At 44.2% G+C, this 21,409-nt stretch overlaps 1 protein-coding gene across 1 annotated transcript in view; it reads right to left on the bottom strand.

Moving 5' to 3' along the window:
* PKIB (cAMP-dependent protein kinase inhibitor beta) overlaps nt 1–21,295 on the bottom strand; it is a 136,705-nt gene extending 115,410 nt beyond the window's left edge. The window contains exon 1 of the mRNA XM_030556215.1: nt 21,063–21,295. The gene's annotated coding sequence lies outside the window, so the exon portion shown is untranslated. The remainder of the gene's footprint in view (nt 1–21,062) is intronic.
* Between the last annotated feature and the right edge of the window lie 114 nt (nt 21,296–21,409).

Below are 21,409 nucleotides of genomic sequence, written 5' to 3'. Positions count from 1 at the left end.
TGCCTTTTCCCTCCTTGACCTTCTGTCCTCCCAGCCTGTTCCCTTCCAAGTCTGTTTTCTCAAACCCCAGTCCTCCATTCTGTCTTCCTCACCGTGCTATTAACAAGGCTGTCAGATAGCTGAGTGCTACAGCCTTTTTCTCCTCCATTCTCAGTTCTGCTCTAGAAGAAAGATTCCCTGTCTTCTGTCCTAGTGCCACAGCAGTTGCCAGAAGCAGCAGAGTGGTTCCCAATACCACTTAAGGCAAACCCTGCTCTTTCCCCAGTTGGGTGTGAGAGACAAACCTTGGCTGCAGCTAGGAAATCAAATAGAAAATTATTACAGACAGTGCTTAGCAGCTGAGTGTGGCGGGGTGGTAGTGACAAGGAGTCATAGACCCAAACCCCCTCTCCTCCCTAAACAAGCTGGGTCACCTCAAGCATGGTTTTACCAGAGCTGCTGCTCCCAGATGATACACCCCCACTTCCACCCCCCTTTAAGCACTGTCTATAGCCATTTGCATTTTCTTATTTTCAAAATTCAGCCCCAATCCAGACAGATAGTCTCCTGCCCCCATCATGGTTCACGTCCCCATCATTTGGGAAAGCCTGATATAGACACACCCAGTCCCTGTAGCAGCTGATTGGAGGCTGGGAGAGAGAAAGTAGGGAAGAGCCATCACCTTTGTATTAGTCATCTGGCTCTGGACTGGCTGGGAAAACAGAAGGAAAGAACATTCCTTCCGGCACCCTCAAGTGTTGAGTAGGGGTGCTACAAATTTATTAGGGGTCTGTATGAAGCCTTCACTGAGATGGCTAATTACCATTTTGGAAGGGGCCAAACCTTTCTTCCAAACCTTAATTGTATATGGCATGGGCAGAAAATAGAAGATTATCTATTTACCCCAAGCCCCTTTTTGGTTAGAGACTTGGTAAGAAATCCCACCCTCCTCTTATTGGAGGCAGTGAAAGCAGGACTGAGTGCTTCCTTTAGAATGGCAAACTGGATATAGATCACCTGGGCAGCTCATGATCAATCAGCTGGCCCAAAAAATCTAAGACCAGGACTGGGAGACAGACTCACAGAGAAGCCTGCTGGAGCAAATCACTTGATCTCAAAGGGCTTTAGAAAGGAGGTCAGTATCATTATCCCCATTTTACAAATGGGAAAACTGAGGCATAGAGCAGCAAAGTGACTTACCCTGCTCACCCAGCAGACCAGTAGTAGAATCAGGAACAGAACCCAGGTCACCTGTGTCCTACTCCAGCGTGCTCTCCCCTAGGCCACACTGCTAGAGCATAGAGAGCTAGGCCCATCTAGCAGATGGCATGAACCAGGTCTGACTGCTAGGTCCATGAGTCAAGATAATTACGGAAAGTGCCTCGATTTGGCATAGCGTTGAAGGGGTGATACCAGAAGAGGCATAGCTCTCTGGCAAACCACGGCCACTGGGAGCTGCAGATGGCCATGCAAATGTAAACAAACTGCCTGGCGGCCCACCAGCGGATTACCCTGATATGACAGTGGTGGGCAACCTGTGGTCTAAGTGTAGACGGGGAAGTTCCTTAGCTGACCATGGTTGGAAAGGAGCTAAAGCGGGATTCCCTTGGAGGGAGCACAGTGGTCCTGGCATTTGGTCTCAGAATTCGATTGTCATGCTCATGCTTCAAAGAGCCAGATTCTCCATCACTGGCAACTATTGAAATCAAGACTGGATGTTTTTCTAAAAGATATACTCCAGGAATTATTTTGGGGAAGTTCTATGGCCTGTGTTATACAGGAGGTCAGACTAGATGATCCAAATGGTCACTTCTGGCCCTGGAGTCTATGAACTCTTTGAGAGCGAGAGGAATTCCAACCCACCTGGGGCTACTGCTCAGACTCAAGAGCAGGAGAACAGGCAATATGTTTTCTTTAAAGAAATATTTCTTACACAGTCATAATTGACTGGAGAAATCATTGCCACAAGGGGTCACCGGAGCCAAAGGCTTACTAGGATGAAATAGAGCCTTCCACTGAGAGAAATACTAGAGCTATTTCCTTCAACTTGTTTATTTCATTTGGAAGTGAAAGAGTACTTTGTCACAGGGTGCATCCCTCACCACTGGGCTGGTGCCTCCCCCAGGCCACTCTGGGGATTAGCCTGAGATTGATATCCCCATCCACCGTTTGCACACCTGTTGGTTTGGCTCTTGATCCAGCCCACAGCCCCCTCTTGACCTCGGAAACCACCATATCCTCTTCAAGACTCAGCCCTCTGGCTAGGTTGCCATCTGTGTTTCCCTCTTCCAAGGTTGAGAATCACTGTCTATTAGTCCAGCCACATCCTCAGTGGCAAGTGGGGACCCAGGCCCATCCACTACTCCATGTCTCAACCCAAGACCCCTGTAAATAGCAGCCTCCTGCTGTGCTTCTAACATCCTTCAGTGTTGTTATGACTCCCTGGGCCACTTCCCCATGGCCCCAGTACCTCCTCTGCCCTTGCCTCAGGGCACTCAGACGCTTAGTCCCAACAGCCAGCCAGGACTCCCATCTGCTCCCCTGCTAACAGCTGCTACGTCCAAGGTATTTACAATTCTCTCTCCCTGAGCACCCAGCCACCACTAACTGACTCTGGCCTTGCAGCTCCTTTGATATGAGCCCACTGGGCCCTGACTGGCTGCTCTTTACAGCTGCTCCCTGATAGGCTTCTCCCCCACCAGCCTCTCTAGGCTGCTTGGAGGACTCACCTCCACTGCTCCACTTCTGGATAGGGGAATGATGAATCCCTTTTACACCTGTGTGGGATAGACACTCCATCGCATTCACATATAAAAAATAAATGGTATACAGAAAAACTGCCAAGCAGGTGCTCCTTTTCACCTTATCTCACAATAACAGGCTAGAAAGGCACTCAGCAAAGCTAAGAAAACAAATTTAAAACAAATAAGATATTATTTTACTCAGTTGATATTTAAATAATCAATCCTTACATAAATCATTAATCAGTCCTTGTAACCCACTTGTGTAGGACAGAGGCAAGCAGCAAAGATTCAAATCCAGTTACATTAATATGAAATGATAGCAACTGCTGTTACCGCATGACATTATAAAGATGATCCAGCCTCATGCTTTACATCACAAACTGATCTCCAGCTATGACTATAAAGAAATTTCTCTCTGTAGAATATTGGACAAATGTCTAAATATACTGTAGGGAATCTCTTGTTTCAGATTATTACTGCCCACAGGATACTGAATTAGGTGCATCCTGGGGCAGTTACTGTCTGCAATTTCTATTTACATAACCCTGTCAGTTGCTTTCAAATATCAGCACTTATATATAAGTGTGAACAGGGACATTGGTCAAATATCTGATGATAATGATGTCCCTGTTCACAATTAATGCTGCAAGGAGAAATCCCATCATTTGGCAAAGTTACAGAAACAGAAGTAGATGAAGAATGCAATCCAAAAATAAAGCTTACAACAACTAATAGGGCAGAGAAAAAAGGATTACTTTCAAACAATTACTTCCTTGAAACTGAAGAAAGTTAACTTCTATCTTCATGGGGATGTATTATGTAGGTTGTCCAGAACACTTGATGGACCCACAATCTGTTGAAGGCATACTCTGAATTCAGCAAGATAAACTTCCTGTAGGTGAGAGCAGTTCAGCTGAGGATCACATTGCCAGCAAACAAAAGAACAGAAGCTAATTTGCATTTAAATATATACAAATATTTTAAAATTACTCTAATATTTGCTTGTACTTGTATCTTCCTGGATAACTCTGTTCCCTGGGTGTAACTGAGGTTAGAACTTGACCCAAATCAGCTTGGTCATCCCCACGCAGTTAAAAGAATATGTCGCATTTTAGTACTTCATTAGGCTACTACTGTTTTGAACTATCCTGGCAAGCTACCTAAACATGGCAATAAGCTTAGAGCACAGCAGGGAGATTGAAACTTGATCATCACTGTTATGGCTTCCACCAACACTAGCCAGGTGGGTCTTTCTCCTGATCCTGAAAAATGTCCTGAGCCAGTGTTTCTGCAGCACTAAAATCAGTGTTTCTCAAACCGGGGTCACCGCTGAGAAAAGGCCCTGGCAGGCTGGGCCGGTTTGTTTACCTGCCCCGTCCGCAGGTTTGGCTGATTGCAACTCCCACTGGCATGGTTCACAGCTGCAGGCCAATGGGGGCTGCTGGAAGCGGCGGCCAGTAAGTCCCTCGGCCCGTGCCACTTCCAGCAACTCCCATTGGCCTGCAGCGATGAACCGTGGCCCAGCCCACCAGGGTCTTTCCCTACACAAGCGGCGACCCTAATTTGAGAAACACTGACTAAAACAAAGTAAGATAATTTGTGACATTCTTTTCAAAATATCCCTGTTAAATAAAGAAGGATAATTTGAGGTTCTGATTTCTTTCATTATAATAAACTTCAATGTGTAGAATGGTTAATCACACAAAAATAGATTTGCTCTGCTCCGTTTTTCCTTTTTATGTATAATAAAATTAAAGATAGAGATATTCTAAAGCCCTCTTAGAAATATGTTCTTGGAAGCTTTTTCTACCCTGTGGCTATTCCATCATTATAATGCTATCATGTCACTACCATTGCTCCAGTGCAGAATACCAGGAATGATTTAACAGTGCAAAAACACTGTTATTCAAACCAGCTTGTTAAGCCACTGATATGAAAAGGAATGTGGAAGACTTCATGCTTGTGTATGCTTTTTTTCCTCTCTTCCTTAGTATCAAATCTTACCAGATAGTTCACTTTTAGGGTCAAATTCTCTTACACAACTCCACTATCCAGTCAAGTTTCATAGGGTGTAAACTAGGTCATGTTTTAAAATATGGGTACCTAAAATCAGGTGCATAACCAGTTCACTTTTAGGGTCAAATTCTGTCTTACACAACTCCACTATCCAGTCAAGTTTCATAGGGTGTAAACTAGGTCATGTTTTAAAATATGGGTACCTAAAATCAGGTGCATAACCAGATCATCTAATTTCTGGAGATCCAAAGCACCAACAAATTCCACTGAAGTCAATTGAAACAACTAGTCTATCAGCTCCGCTGAAAATCAGGCTACTTTTTTTTTTATGTGCCTAATTTTAAGCACCCATGTTTGAATATGTTGGACCTAATGTCTCCAACATACTTAAAGAACAATGCTTCCTTAAGGAGACAATAGATTCTGGCAATAAACACTGAGTGTCTACCTTGAATATATTGATCAGTTTGCCTGTGGACTCTGTTACTATTAGATTTCACAAGAACAATTTGTTCCACTATAAGAGAGGACAATGAACCATTATGTTTTGCCCAAACCGAGAAAATGCTGACAGCTTAATAGTCTGACATCGTTTTTTCCATTTAGTACACAGTTTTAAAACATTTCTCTTAGTAATTTTGTCTGAGGCAGGACTCGTGTTCTATACCTGGCTCCACAGTTTGTGATTTTGGGGGAAAATGTTTTGTTTTGCTTAAGTTTTCCCCTTTTTTCTACAAAAACTGGAATAATATTTTCTTCTTTCACAGTAGTGTTTCGTACAGTACAAAGATTGGAGTTGTAGCCAAACTTTAGCCAAGTTTAGTGGGGATTCAATGTTTTGGTTTCTCTAGTTGAGGTTTAACTCAGGCCCCGTCCACACTGGCAAGTTTCTGCACAGTAAAGCAGCTTTCTGCACTGTAACTCATGAGGTGTACACACTGCTAAGCAACTTAGTAGAGAAAATGCGCAGTTGTAGCGCTATTAAAAAAACCACCCTGATGAGAAGTGTAGAGCTTTCTGCGCCGGGGCTACAGTGCTGTGGTGCCAGTGTAGACACCAGGGCAATTATAGCGCTGCGACTGGCCTCCGGGAGGTGTCCTACAATTCCTTTTCTTACCTTTCTGGTCATCTGTTTGAACTCTACTGCTCTGCCCTCAGGTGACCAACTGTCATTCCCACCCTGTACATTCCTTTCCAAATTTGAAAGTCCCCTTCCTGTTTGCTCGCTGAGGCATTCAGTGGTCTCACTGCATCCTTCCAGGTGGCCAGCCTGATCCATGCACCAGGCGATCCCCCTCTTGGAACAATTCCGAGCTGCTGGACCTCACTGGCATTTGAGGAGAGGAGGCTGTGCAGTCCCAGCTGCACTCCAGCCATAGGAATTATGATACCTTGATTTCATGATGCATGATAGAAAGGGGCCATGACCGGAACACAATGCAGTGTAGGGTAAAAGTAAAGGAGCAGCGGAACACCTACCACAAGGTGTGGGGGGCAAACTCCCACTCCAGTGCTGTGCCCATGAGCTGCCGGTTCTACAAAGAGCTGGACGGGATACTCGGTGGCGACCCCACCTCCACTGTTAAGGACCCTGTGGATACTTTGTTGGCTTGTGTCCCAGTAGAGAGAGTGGACTGAGCCAGGAGGAGGAAATCTTGGACAAAGAGGGGGAGGGGGACCAGAACCAGAGGACAACTCGGAGGCAAGAGCTGCATGCAGTCAAGAGCTCTTTTCTACCCCTAGCCAATCACAGCTGTCAGATCTTGGCGAAGCACAAACAGGAAAGGAGTCCCCTGGTAAATGGATCTGATTGGGGAATTGCAGAAGCTATTTGTTGGGGGCAGGAGGGTTGAAGAAAGCAGGCCTGTCTCCCACCGCATGCCTATTCTGAGCGACGGAACAGGCTGTTGATAGACTCTCTCACTTCACGGGAATCTCCCTCAGAGATCTCCAGGAAACTCTTGCGGAGATACTTGGCAATTCGCTGCCACAGGTTCCTCAGCAGAGCTGCTTTGTTTCTTGCCCCATTAACGGTAACTTTCCCACGCCACTGTGCCATCACGGGGGTGGGGTGAGAGGCGACCATTGCTGCACACAGTCGAGCCACATAGGGGCCAGGGTGGAAGTCACAGGCTTGGAGACCCTCCCTTGATTCCCTGCTCACCTTTCGCAGCAAGATATTCCATAATGATCACATCCTGTGGAAAGTGTGGGGACAGGAATGATTATCAGGCCCCCACTACAGTGCTAGCTCTCCCCAGAAGCCACATGCCCAGTGTACAGCAGGGTGTGGGAAGAGTGAATTTACCCTACCTCTGCAGCTACTCACCATTTTGGGGGTCTTGTGGCTCATGTGTGCTTGCCTGGGGTCAGCCAGTTAGTGACAGGTGTGTGAGTACTGGCTGTGCTTTAAAGCACTGAATCATTGTTGTCTGTGTTGCATTTAAACTTCACAGAGATGACGCTGGGAGCCCAGCCTCCCTCTTTGTTATCAGTGGCAGAATGGCTGTGCAGAATTAAAAGTGGCCACGAAGAACTAAGGACTTTCTCTGTGAGGTTATGATGCACTCTACTGCTGAGAAACAGGAATTGAAGGACTGGTGGGACATTAAGAAGAGAGACTGAAAGGAGAACGCGGCACACCAGAAAGAAGCCACGGAGCGGCTTGTAAACATTATGGAGCACCAAGTGGACACACTCCAGGTGATACTAGCTCTTCAAACCAAGCAGCTCCACACCTCCCTCCCCTCCAGCTGCTGTTGCAAAACTCTTTCCCATGTGCCCCCCACACCACCAACATGCTGTTATCAACCTCCTGGCTCCACTCTCTATTTCTCCCTCCTCACAGTCCAGCACTGTGGACTCCCACTGCACTCAACACCCATCCCTTTGCAGTTTGGCACTGCTGAAGTACAGCATCCACTGCATAGTACTCCAAAGGAGAAAGTTAGGTATGATCCCTGGACATACACAAATCTGTAGCCGTCCTGGGACCCCTCCTCCTCTTTAGACCTTCTCTTCCCCTATCTCCCTCCCTGTTGAGGAATTTTTTCATCTGACTCTCTCCTCTGATTGTTGCCTTTTAATAAAAGAATTGTTTGTTTGAAAGCTATCTTTATTCTATTATGTGAAAGCAAAAAGAGCACTGCAAAGCAACACACTATCATGTTAAGGCCACTTGCATCATGCACACCAATCACCTCCTAGCATTACAAACATTGCAATCCCGAGCATAGCAACAAATATTAGTGGCTTTCAGCTTCAAATTGTCGCCTTAAGGCATCCCTGATCCTCATGGCCCTGCGCTGTGCCCCTCTAATAGCCCTGGTTTCTGGCTGTTCAAACTCAGCCTCCAGGTGCTGAGCCTCTGCAGTCCAGCCCTCGGAGAAGCTTTCACCTTTCCCTTCACAAATATTATGAGTGTACAGCACGCAGCTATAAGCATAGGAATATTGTCATCAGCCATGTCCACCTTCCCATACAGGCATTGCCAGCGTGCTTTTAAATGGCCAAATGCACACTAAACGGTCATTCTGCACTTGCTCAGCCTGTTGTTGAACCACTCCTTGTTGCTGTCAAGTTTCCCCATATATAGCTTCATAAGCCATGACATTAAGGGGTAGATGGGGTCTCCCAGGATCACAAGGGACATTTTGACTTCCCCTATGGTGATCTTCTGGTCTGGGAAGAAAGTCCCTGCTTGCAGCTTTCTGAACAGTCCAGTGTTCTGAAAAATGCGTGCGTCATGCACCTTTCCGGACCAGCCTGCGTTAATGTCTGTGAAACGCCCACAGTGATCCACAAGCACCTGGAGAACCATTAAGAAATACCCCTTGCAATTAATGTACTCAGTGGCTAGGTGGTCTGGTGCCAGAATTGGAATATACGTGCCATCTATCGCCCCTCTACGGTTAGGGAAGCCCATTTGTGCAAAGCCATCCACAATGTCACACACGTTGCCCAGAGTCATGTCTACTGGAGCAGGATGCTATTAATGGCCCTGCACACTTCCATCAACACAACTCCAATGGTGGACTTTCCCACTCTGAACTGGTTAGCAACTGATCGGTAGCAGTCTGGAGTAGCCAGCTTCCATAGTGCAATCGCCATGCACTTCTCCAATGGCAGGACACCTTTCATTCTTGTGTCCTTGCATCACAGGTCTGGGGCAAGTTCATCACACAGTCCCATGAATGTGGCTTTCCTCATGTGAAAGTTCTGCAGCCACTTCTCGTCATCCCAGACATGCATCACAATGTCATCCCGCCACTCAGTGCTTGTTTCCCGAGCCCAAAAGCAACAATCCACTATAGTCAGCACCTCTGTGAATGCCACAAGCAATCTTGTGTCATAGCTACTTCGCGTGGTGAGATCAAGGTCACACTCCTCTTGCCTTTGCAATTTAAGGAATAACTCTACTATCACTCGTGACGTGTTGGTCAGAGCGAGCAGCATACTGGTCAGCAGTCTGGGATCCATTCCTGCAGCCCGAAAGAGGCGCATAGTACACAGACCATTGAAAGATGGTGCCAAATGTGAACTGAAGCACAGGGATTGCTGGCATGCGAAGCAATGCATCACGAGGCATTGGGACTGGAGCAAGGATGCCCCACAAACCCCTCCATGTTCCCACAAGACTTAGCAGCAAAAGAAAAAGAGGTGCTCTGTGGGATAGTTGCCCAGAGCGCACCGCTCCAAATAGCGCTGCAAGTGTGAACACGCTATTGCAAAGGCAGCTGTCAGTTTTCCTTCTGCGCTCTCTGAGCGGCACTGTAACTGCCAGCGCTGTAACTTTGCCAGTGTAGATGTTCCCTAAGGCTCAATTGTTCCCAGTCCTGATCTGCAATGGGGAGAGGATGCAAGGAGTCACTCCCTCTTCCCTGGCACAACAGCAGTCCTTGTACTCACGGATTGCTCCAGATTCATGCCACTGCTACTGCTAGCCTTGCTAGAGCTGTGCAGAGCAGGCCCTCACAGAGCCAAACTGCAGTAGTGGTACAGAAGGGATGTTCCTATCTGCTCCTGTAGGCATTTTGCCTTCCTGAAGATACAGGCAATACAACTCCACATTGCCCCCTACTACTAGTTCTGCTGTAATGTACCAATTGGAACCCTTAATGCCTTTGAAAAGCTTTGGTATCCTCCCATGAAACATGCTATACAAGAGAATATTGGATGGTATTGTTAAATAATAAAAGTTATTTAAGTAACTTAAAGAAATTCCCTTTTAGCATTTAAAAACAAAGTAAAATATATTTTATAGCATTAATGCCAAGAATGTAATTATACATTTAATAGACATTAATCTAATAAACCCACTGAGAACTTCTTCTTCAACCATTACAGTAGAATGGTCCCTAACCTTTGGTGCCATGCCACTTCATTCAAAACAGCTACAGCAGTTGATGGCAAAATATTTTCTTCAGGACCTCTGAAAAATGAAATGAAAATATAAACAGGGGCCAGACCTCAGTTGGTGTAAATTGGCTTAGCGCCACTGACTCTGATAGTTATGCTGATTTACACCAGCTGAAGATCTGACCCAAGATGCTGTCCTCTTCTTTATAAATGCTTGGACTCTCTGTAACAGTTTTGTGTTCATGTATGCATTTTTCAAGGTCTATTGTAAGAACCCAGTTTTAATAATCAACCGGCTCAGTAATCTACTATCCAGAAAACAGATTAACTCAAGCACCATCTGGTCCTGCTGCTTGCATATAATCTAGGTCTTAATTACGAGATGCAAAACTGCAAGGCCATTTAGTATTAAACTGTCTCCTTTGCAACTGGCCTATTAATCCATGGCTAAAAATAGCCAGATTCCCTGTCCTATTTTTAGATGAGACATTTAACTGTATAATTTTTTTCAAATAAAGAGTTAATTACTATAAAAGGTACAACTGATCTCACAGTACATGCTGCATACTGCATACCAAATGCCAGATTCTCAACTGGTGTAAACTGGCATATATAGCTCCACTGATTTCAATAAGGTTATGTCAATTTGCACTAATGCAAACTGTGTGTGTGCCTTGTACACGTACACACACACACACCCCTCTTTAACATCAGTGCTGAGCTAACAATTTGAAATGACCAATTTTGTATTTTCCGTTTTGATTTACACAAATTTGCTCACTCTGTTAGAAACTAAATGTGTCATGCAAACGTTAATCAGCATATGGATTGCTTGCAAAGTGTACTCTGCAAGCACTGTTGAATAATCAATATTTGTGATGCATTTCAGTTACCTCATTGGATGGAAGTAACTCATCAAATCGGGTTTCCAGAGCAAATATGAGTACAAATTTGAAATTCACTCTAAAAATATTCTGCAGTATTGACTTAAGATTTTCTGTTTCAACAAATTTTCTACTTAAAAATGTACATCTAGCTCATTGCCTACATTCCTGCAAACCTGCTCACTAGGACATGAAATTGACCAAAATGGACCCTGAATTTGGTAGGGTCCTGCACATGGGGTAGTCTGTGTCTCTCAAACCCCACAAAAGTGAGAACTCGGAAGTCATTTATAGCGCACATATGAAGGGCCAGATTCTGCCTTCACTTAACATGAAGGAGAAGGGGAGAACTTGGGAAACAACTGAATATCTACAGGATCAAGATGAAAACAATGGTTCCAAGCCTAAGAGAAAGCTACACAGTACTGATTTAGCATGGCAGAACAGTCTGATATTTTGCCAGCTGAGAAGAACATCATGCTATTAAACTGTGAAATATATTTCAAATGATGTTTAATTAGAATTTCCTTTCAGAATCTCTTGCTGGCAACATCTATCTTGCTGAAAAATGGCATGTTTTGTGATGGATGGAAGCCCAATATAACACCAGTTTCCATCAATTGTAGGTATGCTACTGATTATTTATTGGATTCTCACAGCACAAATTGGAGTTATGCCCTTGAAAATCTCTCCTGTTGACATTAAACAACAGGTCAAATTCATACCTGGTATAATTTCACTGGCATCAGTGGATTTACACCAGGGATGAATAATATAAACACAAAGGTTCAGCTTGTTAAACCAGTAGCAAAGCAAAATGGGAACTGTCACAGATGATGTCCCTATTCACTAGACCATCCTTACGATTGCTGCAGAAATGCAAAATATTATTAACACCAGTGGTTTGGCTTGGTTAAAAATGATAGTATGAATTAACATTGCTTTTAATAGCAAAGTCTTGTGCCAGCAGCACTGAATCACATTCAAGTAAATGGGGCACCATGATGATGTCATAGTTTGTCATGAAAATCATGACCATTAAACATTCAGCCTTAATATTTCATCATAGAATTGCGTATACAGGAGAACCTCAGTTATGAACACCTTGGGAATGGAGGCTGTTCATATGTTTCTCTGAAATGTCTGTAATTCTGAATAAAATGTTATGTTTCTTTCAAAAGTTTATAATTGAACACTGACAGCACAGCTTGAAACATTACTATGTAGAAAAAGAAAACAATTTTAATTTAAATGATACAAGCACAGAAACAGTTTCTTTAGCTTGTTAATTTTTGTTGTAAACTCAAGTTTAACACAGTACTGTCCTGTATGGTTTTTTTTTTTGGTTGGTTTTTTGATCCTGTCTCTGCTGCTGCCTGACTGTGTACTTCAGGTTCCAAATGAGGGGTGTGGTTGACCAGTCAGTTCGTAACTCTGGCTTCTACTGTACTTTCAATAAATCCTAGAAAATGTTCAAAAGAGCATTTGTAAAACAAAAGAAGTTTAATCAGAGAGAAGTTTCTTTAGTCACATTACCTTCCTCACCCATTTCTTCTAACAGACATTTCTTTCAACACTAATGTAATTTTAGGTCAGACTTCAAAAACACTGCATTTGAACTCATTTTAACTCTATAAATTTGCATTGTGATTTCTTGTGTGCTCTACCTGAAACAAGAGCTTTAGTCTCTTATAATCCATTCCTCCTCCTGTCATAACCTTAGTCCCAGTTTTGGACCTTAGCGTCCAAAATATGGGGGTTAGCATGAAAACCTCCAAGCTTAGTTACCAGCTTGGACCTGGTACTTGCTGCCACCACCCAAAAAATTAGAGTGTTTTGGGGCACTCTGGTCCCCCTGAAAAACCTTCCCTGGGGACCCCAAGACCCAAATCCCTTGAGTCTCACAACAAAGGGAAATAATCCTTTTTCCCTTCCCCTCTCCAGGTGCTCCTGGAGAGATACACAGACACAAGCTCTGTGAATCCAAACAGAGTGACTCCCCCTCTCCGTTCCCAGTCCTGGAAACAGAAAGGACTTTCCTATTCACCCAGAGGGAATACAAAATCAGGCTAGCAAATCCAACGCACACAGATTTCCCCTGATTTCTTCCTCCCACCAATTCCCTGGTGAGTACAGACTCAATTTCCCTGAAGTAAAGAAAAACTCCAATAGGTCTTAAAAGAAAGCTTTATATAAAAAGAAAGAAAAAATACATACAAATGTTCTCTCTGTATTAAGGTGACACAACACAGGGTCGATTGCTTAAAAGAATATTGAATAAACAGCCTTATTCAAAAAGAATACAAATCAAAGCACTCCAGCACTTATATTCATGCAAATACCAAAGAAAAGAAACCATATAACTTACTATCTGATCTCTTTGTCCTTACACTTAGAAACAGAAGATTAGGAAACAGAACTACTTCTCCAAAGCTCAGAGAAAGCAGGCAGACAGCAAACAAAGACCTAGACACAAACTTCCCTCCACCCAAAGTTGAAAAAATCCGGTTTTCTGATTGGTCCTCTGGTCAGGTGCTTCAGGTGAAAGAGACATTAACCCTTAGCTATCTGTTTATGACACCTCCCACTATGAAGGCTTAATCCTGCATATCAATCTGTTCTCATGGAAATTATTGAAATATTACAAATGTTGGGATGAGTCTTCAATACAGGATCAAGCAAAAGGAAATGAATTGCAGACAAGGAAGGTCCACTTAAATGTGGTTTAAATATAAGTAAGTGAAATATACAGGAGTATTGTACACACAAATTTATCCTAGAGAATATGTACTTATAGATTGCTTAAAGTGAAAAATCCTATCTTCAAATTGGTAATTGCAATTTAAATGCTGTCATCATAGTGCAGGCTCTTTCATATGTTTCCATTTGTTAGTTTACACGGACCTCTAGGGGACAACATCCTCTGATATATTTCAGAAGCTATTTTTTATATATACAATATAAAATATCACTGTAAAAGCTTTACTCCTTATTCATCAGGTTTGGAGATAGGGAGAGTAATTTTTTCCATCTCAGAAACTTTACCCTGCTGCTTAGTAAGACACAGACACTGTTTTTATATGGATGTAAAGAGAAATGTTGTATAATTACCTCAGCCACTAAGCCTCTTGCCTCTTAAAAAAACAAATTAATTAAGTTTGAGAACTCAGCTGCTGAGGGCAGGAACCAATTAATACATATATCAACTACTTACATAAATTATAAGGAAATGATGGCTTTTTTAACATTTAAGGGCCATATGCCCTAATGAGAAGGTGCAGAAAGAAAGCAACTGGCGAGTCACTAGCCTCTTCCTTTCGGGTTTCCATGTATTGATCCATCCTGACCAACTGTGAAAATATCAAGGATACCATTCATCTGGGGTCAGAGGCCTGCAGCTGGCTGATTAGACCCATCTGCTGCACCTGAGAAAAGAGCTGGAAATTAATTGGCTGATGCTCACAAAAGAGGGCAGCAGGAAGTGAAGGTGGGAGATAGTAATGTCCTCTGGAAAGTTGAGGAGTCTAGGAGCTGTGAGCCCAATGGATTGCTACTGGAGCAACTGTGGTGAGGAATTGTTGCAGAAACTAAATGAACTTCACACCATCCCCCTGATGTCCTTTTATTACTGAGGCCCTAAGGTAAGAGTTAGGATGTTTTGGGTTGCTGAACTTACTGGGGTGAGGGACACATTTGGCAAAGGGACTACTTAGCCTACACAGACTTTGAGGGAGGAATTTGTGAGGTTTTGATTTCTTTTAAGAAGGCTTGAAATAAAAACTAACCCTGTTGGAAACTGCTTCTCTGGGCTCTAAGAGAGTGCATCAGGCAGAATCACCCCATGGAGTGAACTGGCTCAAAAAGAGGAGGAGGGCACTATAAGATAGATCCCAGTTTTTCACAGATGGTGCCTGGACAGGTACATGGCCTGAACTCTTCCATCAAGAAAAGCTAGAGAGGAGATACTCTGACTAATGGTGAATCAGCTGCAAGTGGAGAATGAAAGGAACCACCAGTTCCACGTGGCACTCCTGGACATGCAGCAGCACCTGCAAGCCCAGCTGGCCAAGCATGACCAGGACTGTTCCAAGTAGAAATGGCCTACTTGCTCTCACAGCAACTACTGGGATCTGGGAACAACTACGGAAGGGACGCCTGCTCTGGAGCTTCACCCAGTCTTACCTTGACCAAGGCGGGTAGCAGTATTGACCCAGAAGCTTATCTGACCACGTGTGAGCATGTCACCACCACAGCGGGCTGGGAGAGGAGGTCTTGGAGTGGTGCTACTAGCCTCATACCTCACTGGAGAGGCCCAAGCAATTGATCAGGCCCTGAGTGTGAATCAGGCACAAGCCTATACAATGTTAAAGGCCACCATCATGGACCACCTTGGCTTTTCTAAAGGCTTAATGAAAGAAATTTAAATCAGAGCCATTCCTTAAGGCAGCGTGCCCCTGGGTGGTAGCTCAGCAGCTCTGGGACCTGGCTACTCAATGGTTAAACCTAGAGGCTAAGACAGTGGTGGAGTGGAGGTCATGGACAATACTGTCCTAGAAAAAAACCTGCACATTTCCCCTATGATGGTACAAACCTGGGTTTGATGATTTTGTCCCACATCTACTGAGGAGGCAGCTGAGACAACCGAGAGGTTCTTGGAAGCTGAATTACTTAATAGTGGGATGGCCAGTCTCCTTGTAGGCTGGCCCCACTTAGAATGTTGGCGAGAGACAACCTGCCAACCCAGCAAGGGTTGCTGTAATGGTCCTCCGTGAGCAACTGAAACATTACTCTCATCAGAGGACCACAGACAAAGAACAGGGCCTTAAAGTCCCAGATTTTCAAGGGATCACCATCCTTTGGTGAAAGGCCAGTGGTATATTATAGCTGTGGGCAACCTGGGCATACTATTTACGATGCCTTTGACCAAATTGTGGAGAACCCAAAGCAACCAACAGAACTACCCCTGAGACCCTTTGTGGTCCTATCTAAAAATAGGGCCAAACACAGTAGAGGGATTGACAGACTTGGGGTGTGGATAAACTCTTCTTCAGCAGGACCCACTCACAGCCCTGAGAGAGAGCCATTCAGATTTACTGCATTTATGGAGAAACTTGTACATACCCAATGGCTTCTGTCATTTTGCAGGTAGCAGATCAGATAGGGCACCTCAGAGGAGAAGTGGCAGATCACTTACCCTGGCCAGTGACCTTGGGATGCAACTGGAAACATCTTTGGATGCTCCTGGCACGAGAATCATCTCCCTCTGTACCCAGACCCTGTTCAGATGCAAGAAAAGAATCCCTCCCTCAAAAATGCTTCCCCATCACTCAGTCTGATCTTTTAGAAGTCTCATGAGAGTACCAGGGCTCACAAAAACAGCCAAAGAAATCTTGGAAGGGAGGACAAGCCTATGCGTGCTGGAGGCAACTCCATGGAGCCAGGAGAAAAATCTTCTGAAAGGGTAGACCCTAGGGAGGGAACATCCCAACAATTGGTAGATTATTCCCCACCCAAGAACACTGCAGAGCCCCTTCCCATCCTAGACTACAGCATCTGGAGCGACTGCTTTGATGTTGTAGCAGCTCAACATGGCAGCCAGATGCTCTGGGAATGTTTCAACCAATTCACCAGTCAACAAGGTGGTCATATCTGTACACTCACCAGTTTCCCCACTTTGAATTAGGGGATGAGATTTTATTTTTTTTAACCAAGAAGAAAGACATCCTCAAACTAAAGAACCCAGATTATCAACTCCTGGTTCCCAGGCCTGCTTGTTGGGAACTCCTAGAGCTAGCCCATGCTCTTGCCACGTCCAGACATTTACCTAAGGTGAAAACCTCAAAGATTGTTGGCCAAATTCTTTTGGTCGCAGATATATAAAGAAGTAGCTGATTTTCGCTTATCATGCCGATTGCCAAAAAGTAGCCCTAAAACATTGGGGCCAGGCCCTCTCATTCCCTCACTTCATTGCAACCCCTTTTGAGCAGGTAGGGATTGATATAATAGGCCTTATGGAGAAGAGCGTGTGAGGTCACAAGTTTATATGGGAATTTGTGTAATATGCAGAGTCAACTCCCTTATGAAACTCTCTTTTACCTTCACCCTACTGTGAGAGCTACTTCAAGTGTTTTCCTGGGCTGGCCTTCCATCAGAAGTTGTCCCTGATCAAGGGATGAATTTCATGTTTCACATGCTCCAACAAATGTGAGTACTACTGAAAGTACAACTGCTCCATACCTCAGTCTACCAGGGTCATGTGGAGCGGTTCAAAAGGTGTTACCAGTGGAACCAGAGGTCAAACACTGGGACCAGCTGCTACCTTATCTTTTTGTTTGCAGTGCAGAAGAAGGTACCATAGCCTTCTCCCCTTTTGAGCTCCTTTATGGGAGGCAGCCTCAAGGAGTGTTAGATTTGGTTAGGGATTTTTTGGTAGAGTGGGTGGGTGAACTTCCCATGTCCTCCAATGTCATTCAAATAAGGTTAGAATACTTGTGCCACTCTTCCCAAACTAATCTCTCTCAGGCCAAATAGACCCAGATGATATATTATAATAAAGGGGCTAACAGCAGGGGATTCCAACTGGGAGACCAAGTGCTCCTACTCCTTGCTAGCTTGGAGAGTAAATTCTGGGCCAGATGGCAGGGCCAGTATGAAGTGCTCTGTGAGGTGGGACCAGTACATTATGAAACATTGCCTGGGCCAGCAAAAACAAAAGCAGATTTATAATGTAAATCTGTTTTAAACCCTGAAAGGTCCAGGAAAGCCTCTTCACCCAGTCAGAGGAGAGAGAAAAGGATCTTGTGCCTCAGTTCCCTAAAATGGCTGAAATTGGTATAGAGGCTGTATCAGTTGGGGTGGAGCAGTCTAAAGGGCAGAGAAGACACACAAACAACCTCCTGAGAGTTTACAAAGAAACGTTCTTGGTGACTCGCCACATCCACAGAGGGTCAGGGGCCAAGCCCATTTGGAAGTCATATCAAATCTGAGAAGATATAAAACCCATGTTCATTCAGGAAGTACAAGAAATGTTAAGATTGGAAGTAATTGAGGAGTCCTATAGCACCTGGTATAGTCCAGTGGTTTTGGTACCAAAACTGGATGGGTCTGTCATATATATATTTGCAGATTTCCATCAGATAAATGCCATTTCTGAATTTGATGCATACCAGATTCCCCATGTCAATGATCTGATGTATTGCCTTGGTCAAGTCTGCTTTATCATAAGTGTAGATCTAATTAAGAGCTACTGGCAAATTCACTTTACGCCTGAGGAAAAAATGCCTTTTCTACTTTGGTAGGCCTGTTACCATGTCCTTTGGATTGCACAGGGCCACACAGCTACCTTTCAAAAACTGATGGCCCGGATTATATGGCCCCACCATCACTATGCTGTGGCCTACCTAGACGATGTAGTGGTCAACAGTCAAGACTGGCCCACTAACCTCCAGAACCTAGCAGCCATCCTTCAAGCCTACAAGAGTCCAATTTAATAGCAAACCCAAAGAAGTGCAAGATGGGAAAATGGAAGATGAAATATTTGAGGTATCTAATAGGGAACAATAAAGTACAACCCCTGGTTGAGGGCCTTGCAAACACCCCTATATCAGGAACTAAAAAAGCAGATCTGGGCCTTTCTAGACCAGCAGGGAACTATAGCAGATTTGTGCTGACTTTACCTTATCTCTCTTAACAACCTTTGTTTAAAAAAAAAAAAATCAACCCCTCAATAAGATACATGATAGCGTGATCAAACATTTTGGAAAATTAAACAGGTTTATTAAAAAAAAAGCCACTATTGAACTAGAGTGAATGAATGTGTTGTGTTATGGAAGGCCTTAAAGGGCATAAGATTCCCTACCACTCTGCTGAACTTGATTAGAGAGCTGCATAATGGAACCACTGCCCATGTTCGTCTGGGGAACGGGATGTCAGTGCCTTTTAATTCAGTATCTGGTGTTGTGCAGGGTTGTGTTTTGGCCCCTGCACTCTTTTTTGTCAGGCAATGGATTTCATAATGCAGCATTCTGTCAGATCCATAAGCATTGAGATCGGTGATCTCTCACTCACAGACCTTGCCCATGCTGATGATGTTCCTCTTTTAGTACAGAGTTCTGACAGGTTTCATGAGGCACTCCAGCATATGGAGCAGGAGTCACCTAAGATTGGTCTCCATGTTTCGTAGTCAAAGACAAAACTGCAAAGTCTAGGACCAGGTCCATCTGTGACTCCAGTCTCTTTGAACAATTAAACCATCAAATCAGTTTCCAGCTTTTGCTATCTGAGTTCGATACTTACCTGCTCCTCCAAGTCTCACATGGAGGATCTTCATCAGATTGGCACTGCAGCATCTGCCATGGTCCATTTGCAACAGGTAAAGATCAACATCTTAGTATGACAACCAAGTTCAGGATTTATTTGAGATGTATCCTTCCCATACAGTTGTATGGTTGTGAAACATGGACACTACACCACTCAGACTGGACAAAGCTGGAGACAAAATGTCCACTTCATATATTGGGCATAAAGTGGAATGACTTCATCTGTAATGCAGATGTTTATGGTTGCTTAGGTATACAGACTATTGGTACCATTGTCCACAGGCAGTGCCCCATGCTTTTTGGACATGTCGCAAGGATGCCACAAGACATTTCACTGAATGCCGTTCTACAAGTGGCTTGTAACATCTGGGATAAAATTCCACCAAGCTAGGGGTAGAGGTGGCCCAGAGACAGCCCCCCATTACATGGGTTCATCAAGTATGTTCCGCTGTTGGACTCTCAGGCCGTCAAAAAACCTTTGTAGTTGTGCAGGAACAGACCAAATGGCAAACAATCGCTACAGCCAATTATCTGGCTAAACATTGAAAAAGAAGTAGTATTGCACAGCCCTGATTTCTCTCAAGAATTCATCCTACAAATGCCTCGCACGGTGCCATGGGTGCAGTGCTATCCCAAACCTTTCATGTATAAGAGCATGCTATCCTTAATAAGTAGAAAACTTGGACCAGGAAACCTGGTACTCTCCTCGAGAAGGAATGCCTGTATACACTGGGCTGTAGAGACGCTGAGATACCACCTATATGTGGTAAGTGCCCTAAGGGATACCATTCTTCTGGAGCCAGAGGCCTGCAGTTGGCTGGCTGGCTGATTAACCTTGGCTGCTGCATTAGTGAAATGAGCTGGAACTTAATTGGCAGATCCTCATAAAAGAGGGCAGAAGAAACAAGAAGGGAAGATGACAATACCATCCAGAAAATTGAGGGGCCAAGCAATTACAGGTGCAATATTAAATAATATTCTTAAATTTTTAATACCAGAAAGGACCATAACAACCTCCTGCATAACACAGGCCATAGAACCTCACCCAATACTTCTTATTTGTTAGTTTTGTCTAGAGAAACATACAACTGTTCAGTAATTTTTTTTTAATTTTGGGAGAAAACCAAGTCACACAATGTTTATTGTGTATCAGAGGAGTAGCCATGTTAGTCTGGATCTGTAAAAGCAGCAAAGAGTCTTGTGGCATCTTATAGACTAACAGACGTTTTGGAGCATGAGCTTTCGTGGGTGAGATGCATCGGACGAAGTGGGTATTCACCCACGAAAGCTCATGCTCCAAAACGTCTGTTAGCCTATAAGGTGCCACAAGACTCTTCGCTGCTTTTACCAATGTTTATTGCCTACACAGTTCAGTACTCTGTGTTTCTAGATACTCTGTTAAAAACTAAAAGATAATTCCTTCAGACCCTTTTTACCAATTATGTCAAATCCGTCCTACTTATCAATAATCAAAGAAATTTGACAAAGACAATGGTTGGTCATATGCAGGTGCATGTAACATCAAATTTATGGTAACCAAGTATTTAACTCTGATTACAAGTGAACAAACAAAGCATACACACACCTGGGCCTTGATCCTACAGTGCCTTCAACAGGGGTGGACTTCTGGGCACATGGGGTGCTCACTGCAAGACTGGAACCTGTTTTCATTTTCCCGTAACAAGAACGTCTCATGTTGTCTGAAAAAAAGACTTCTCACTTTGGACAATTTTCTTTTCCATTATTATCAATTAATTTCTCACCTGGTAGTAGTTGCTAGATTAGTGGCAGCTTCTCAAGAGAGAAGAGATGATGACACCTCTGGTACCTGCAGGTAGGGAAGAACCAGCTGGAGCAGGGCTGCTGGACACACACAGGAGACAGAGTGAGGGGCTAGGCTGCACAGAGCTGTGCTAAGGGCAGGAACTCTCAGCTGCTGTTCAGGTTGTCTGAGACCTCCACCCGCAAGTTCCCTCCATATCCCAGCCCGCCCTCGTCCAAGAGCCCCAACCTCTTCCCAGAGCTCCTCCTCCTCCTCTGCCCAAGCCCCGCCCCTCGCCATACCTTGCTGTGAAGCCCCGCCCCTGCACAAAACTCCGCCCCTCGCTGG

The sequence above is a fragment of the Gopherus evgoodei genome, chromosome 3, assembly GCF_007399415.2.
Source record: "Gopherus evgoodei ecotype Sinaloan lineage chromosome 3, rGopEvg1_v1.p, whole genome shotgun sequence".
NCBI lineage: Eukaryota > Metazoa > Chordata > Testudines > Testudinidae > Gopherus > Gopherus evgoodei.
Note: the sequence above shows the minus strand (reverse complement) of the source record. Positions and strands in the feature narration are given on the sequence as shown.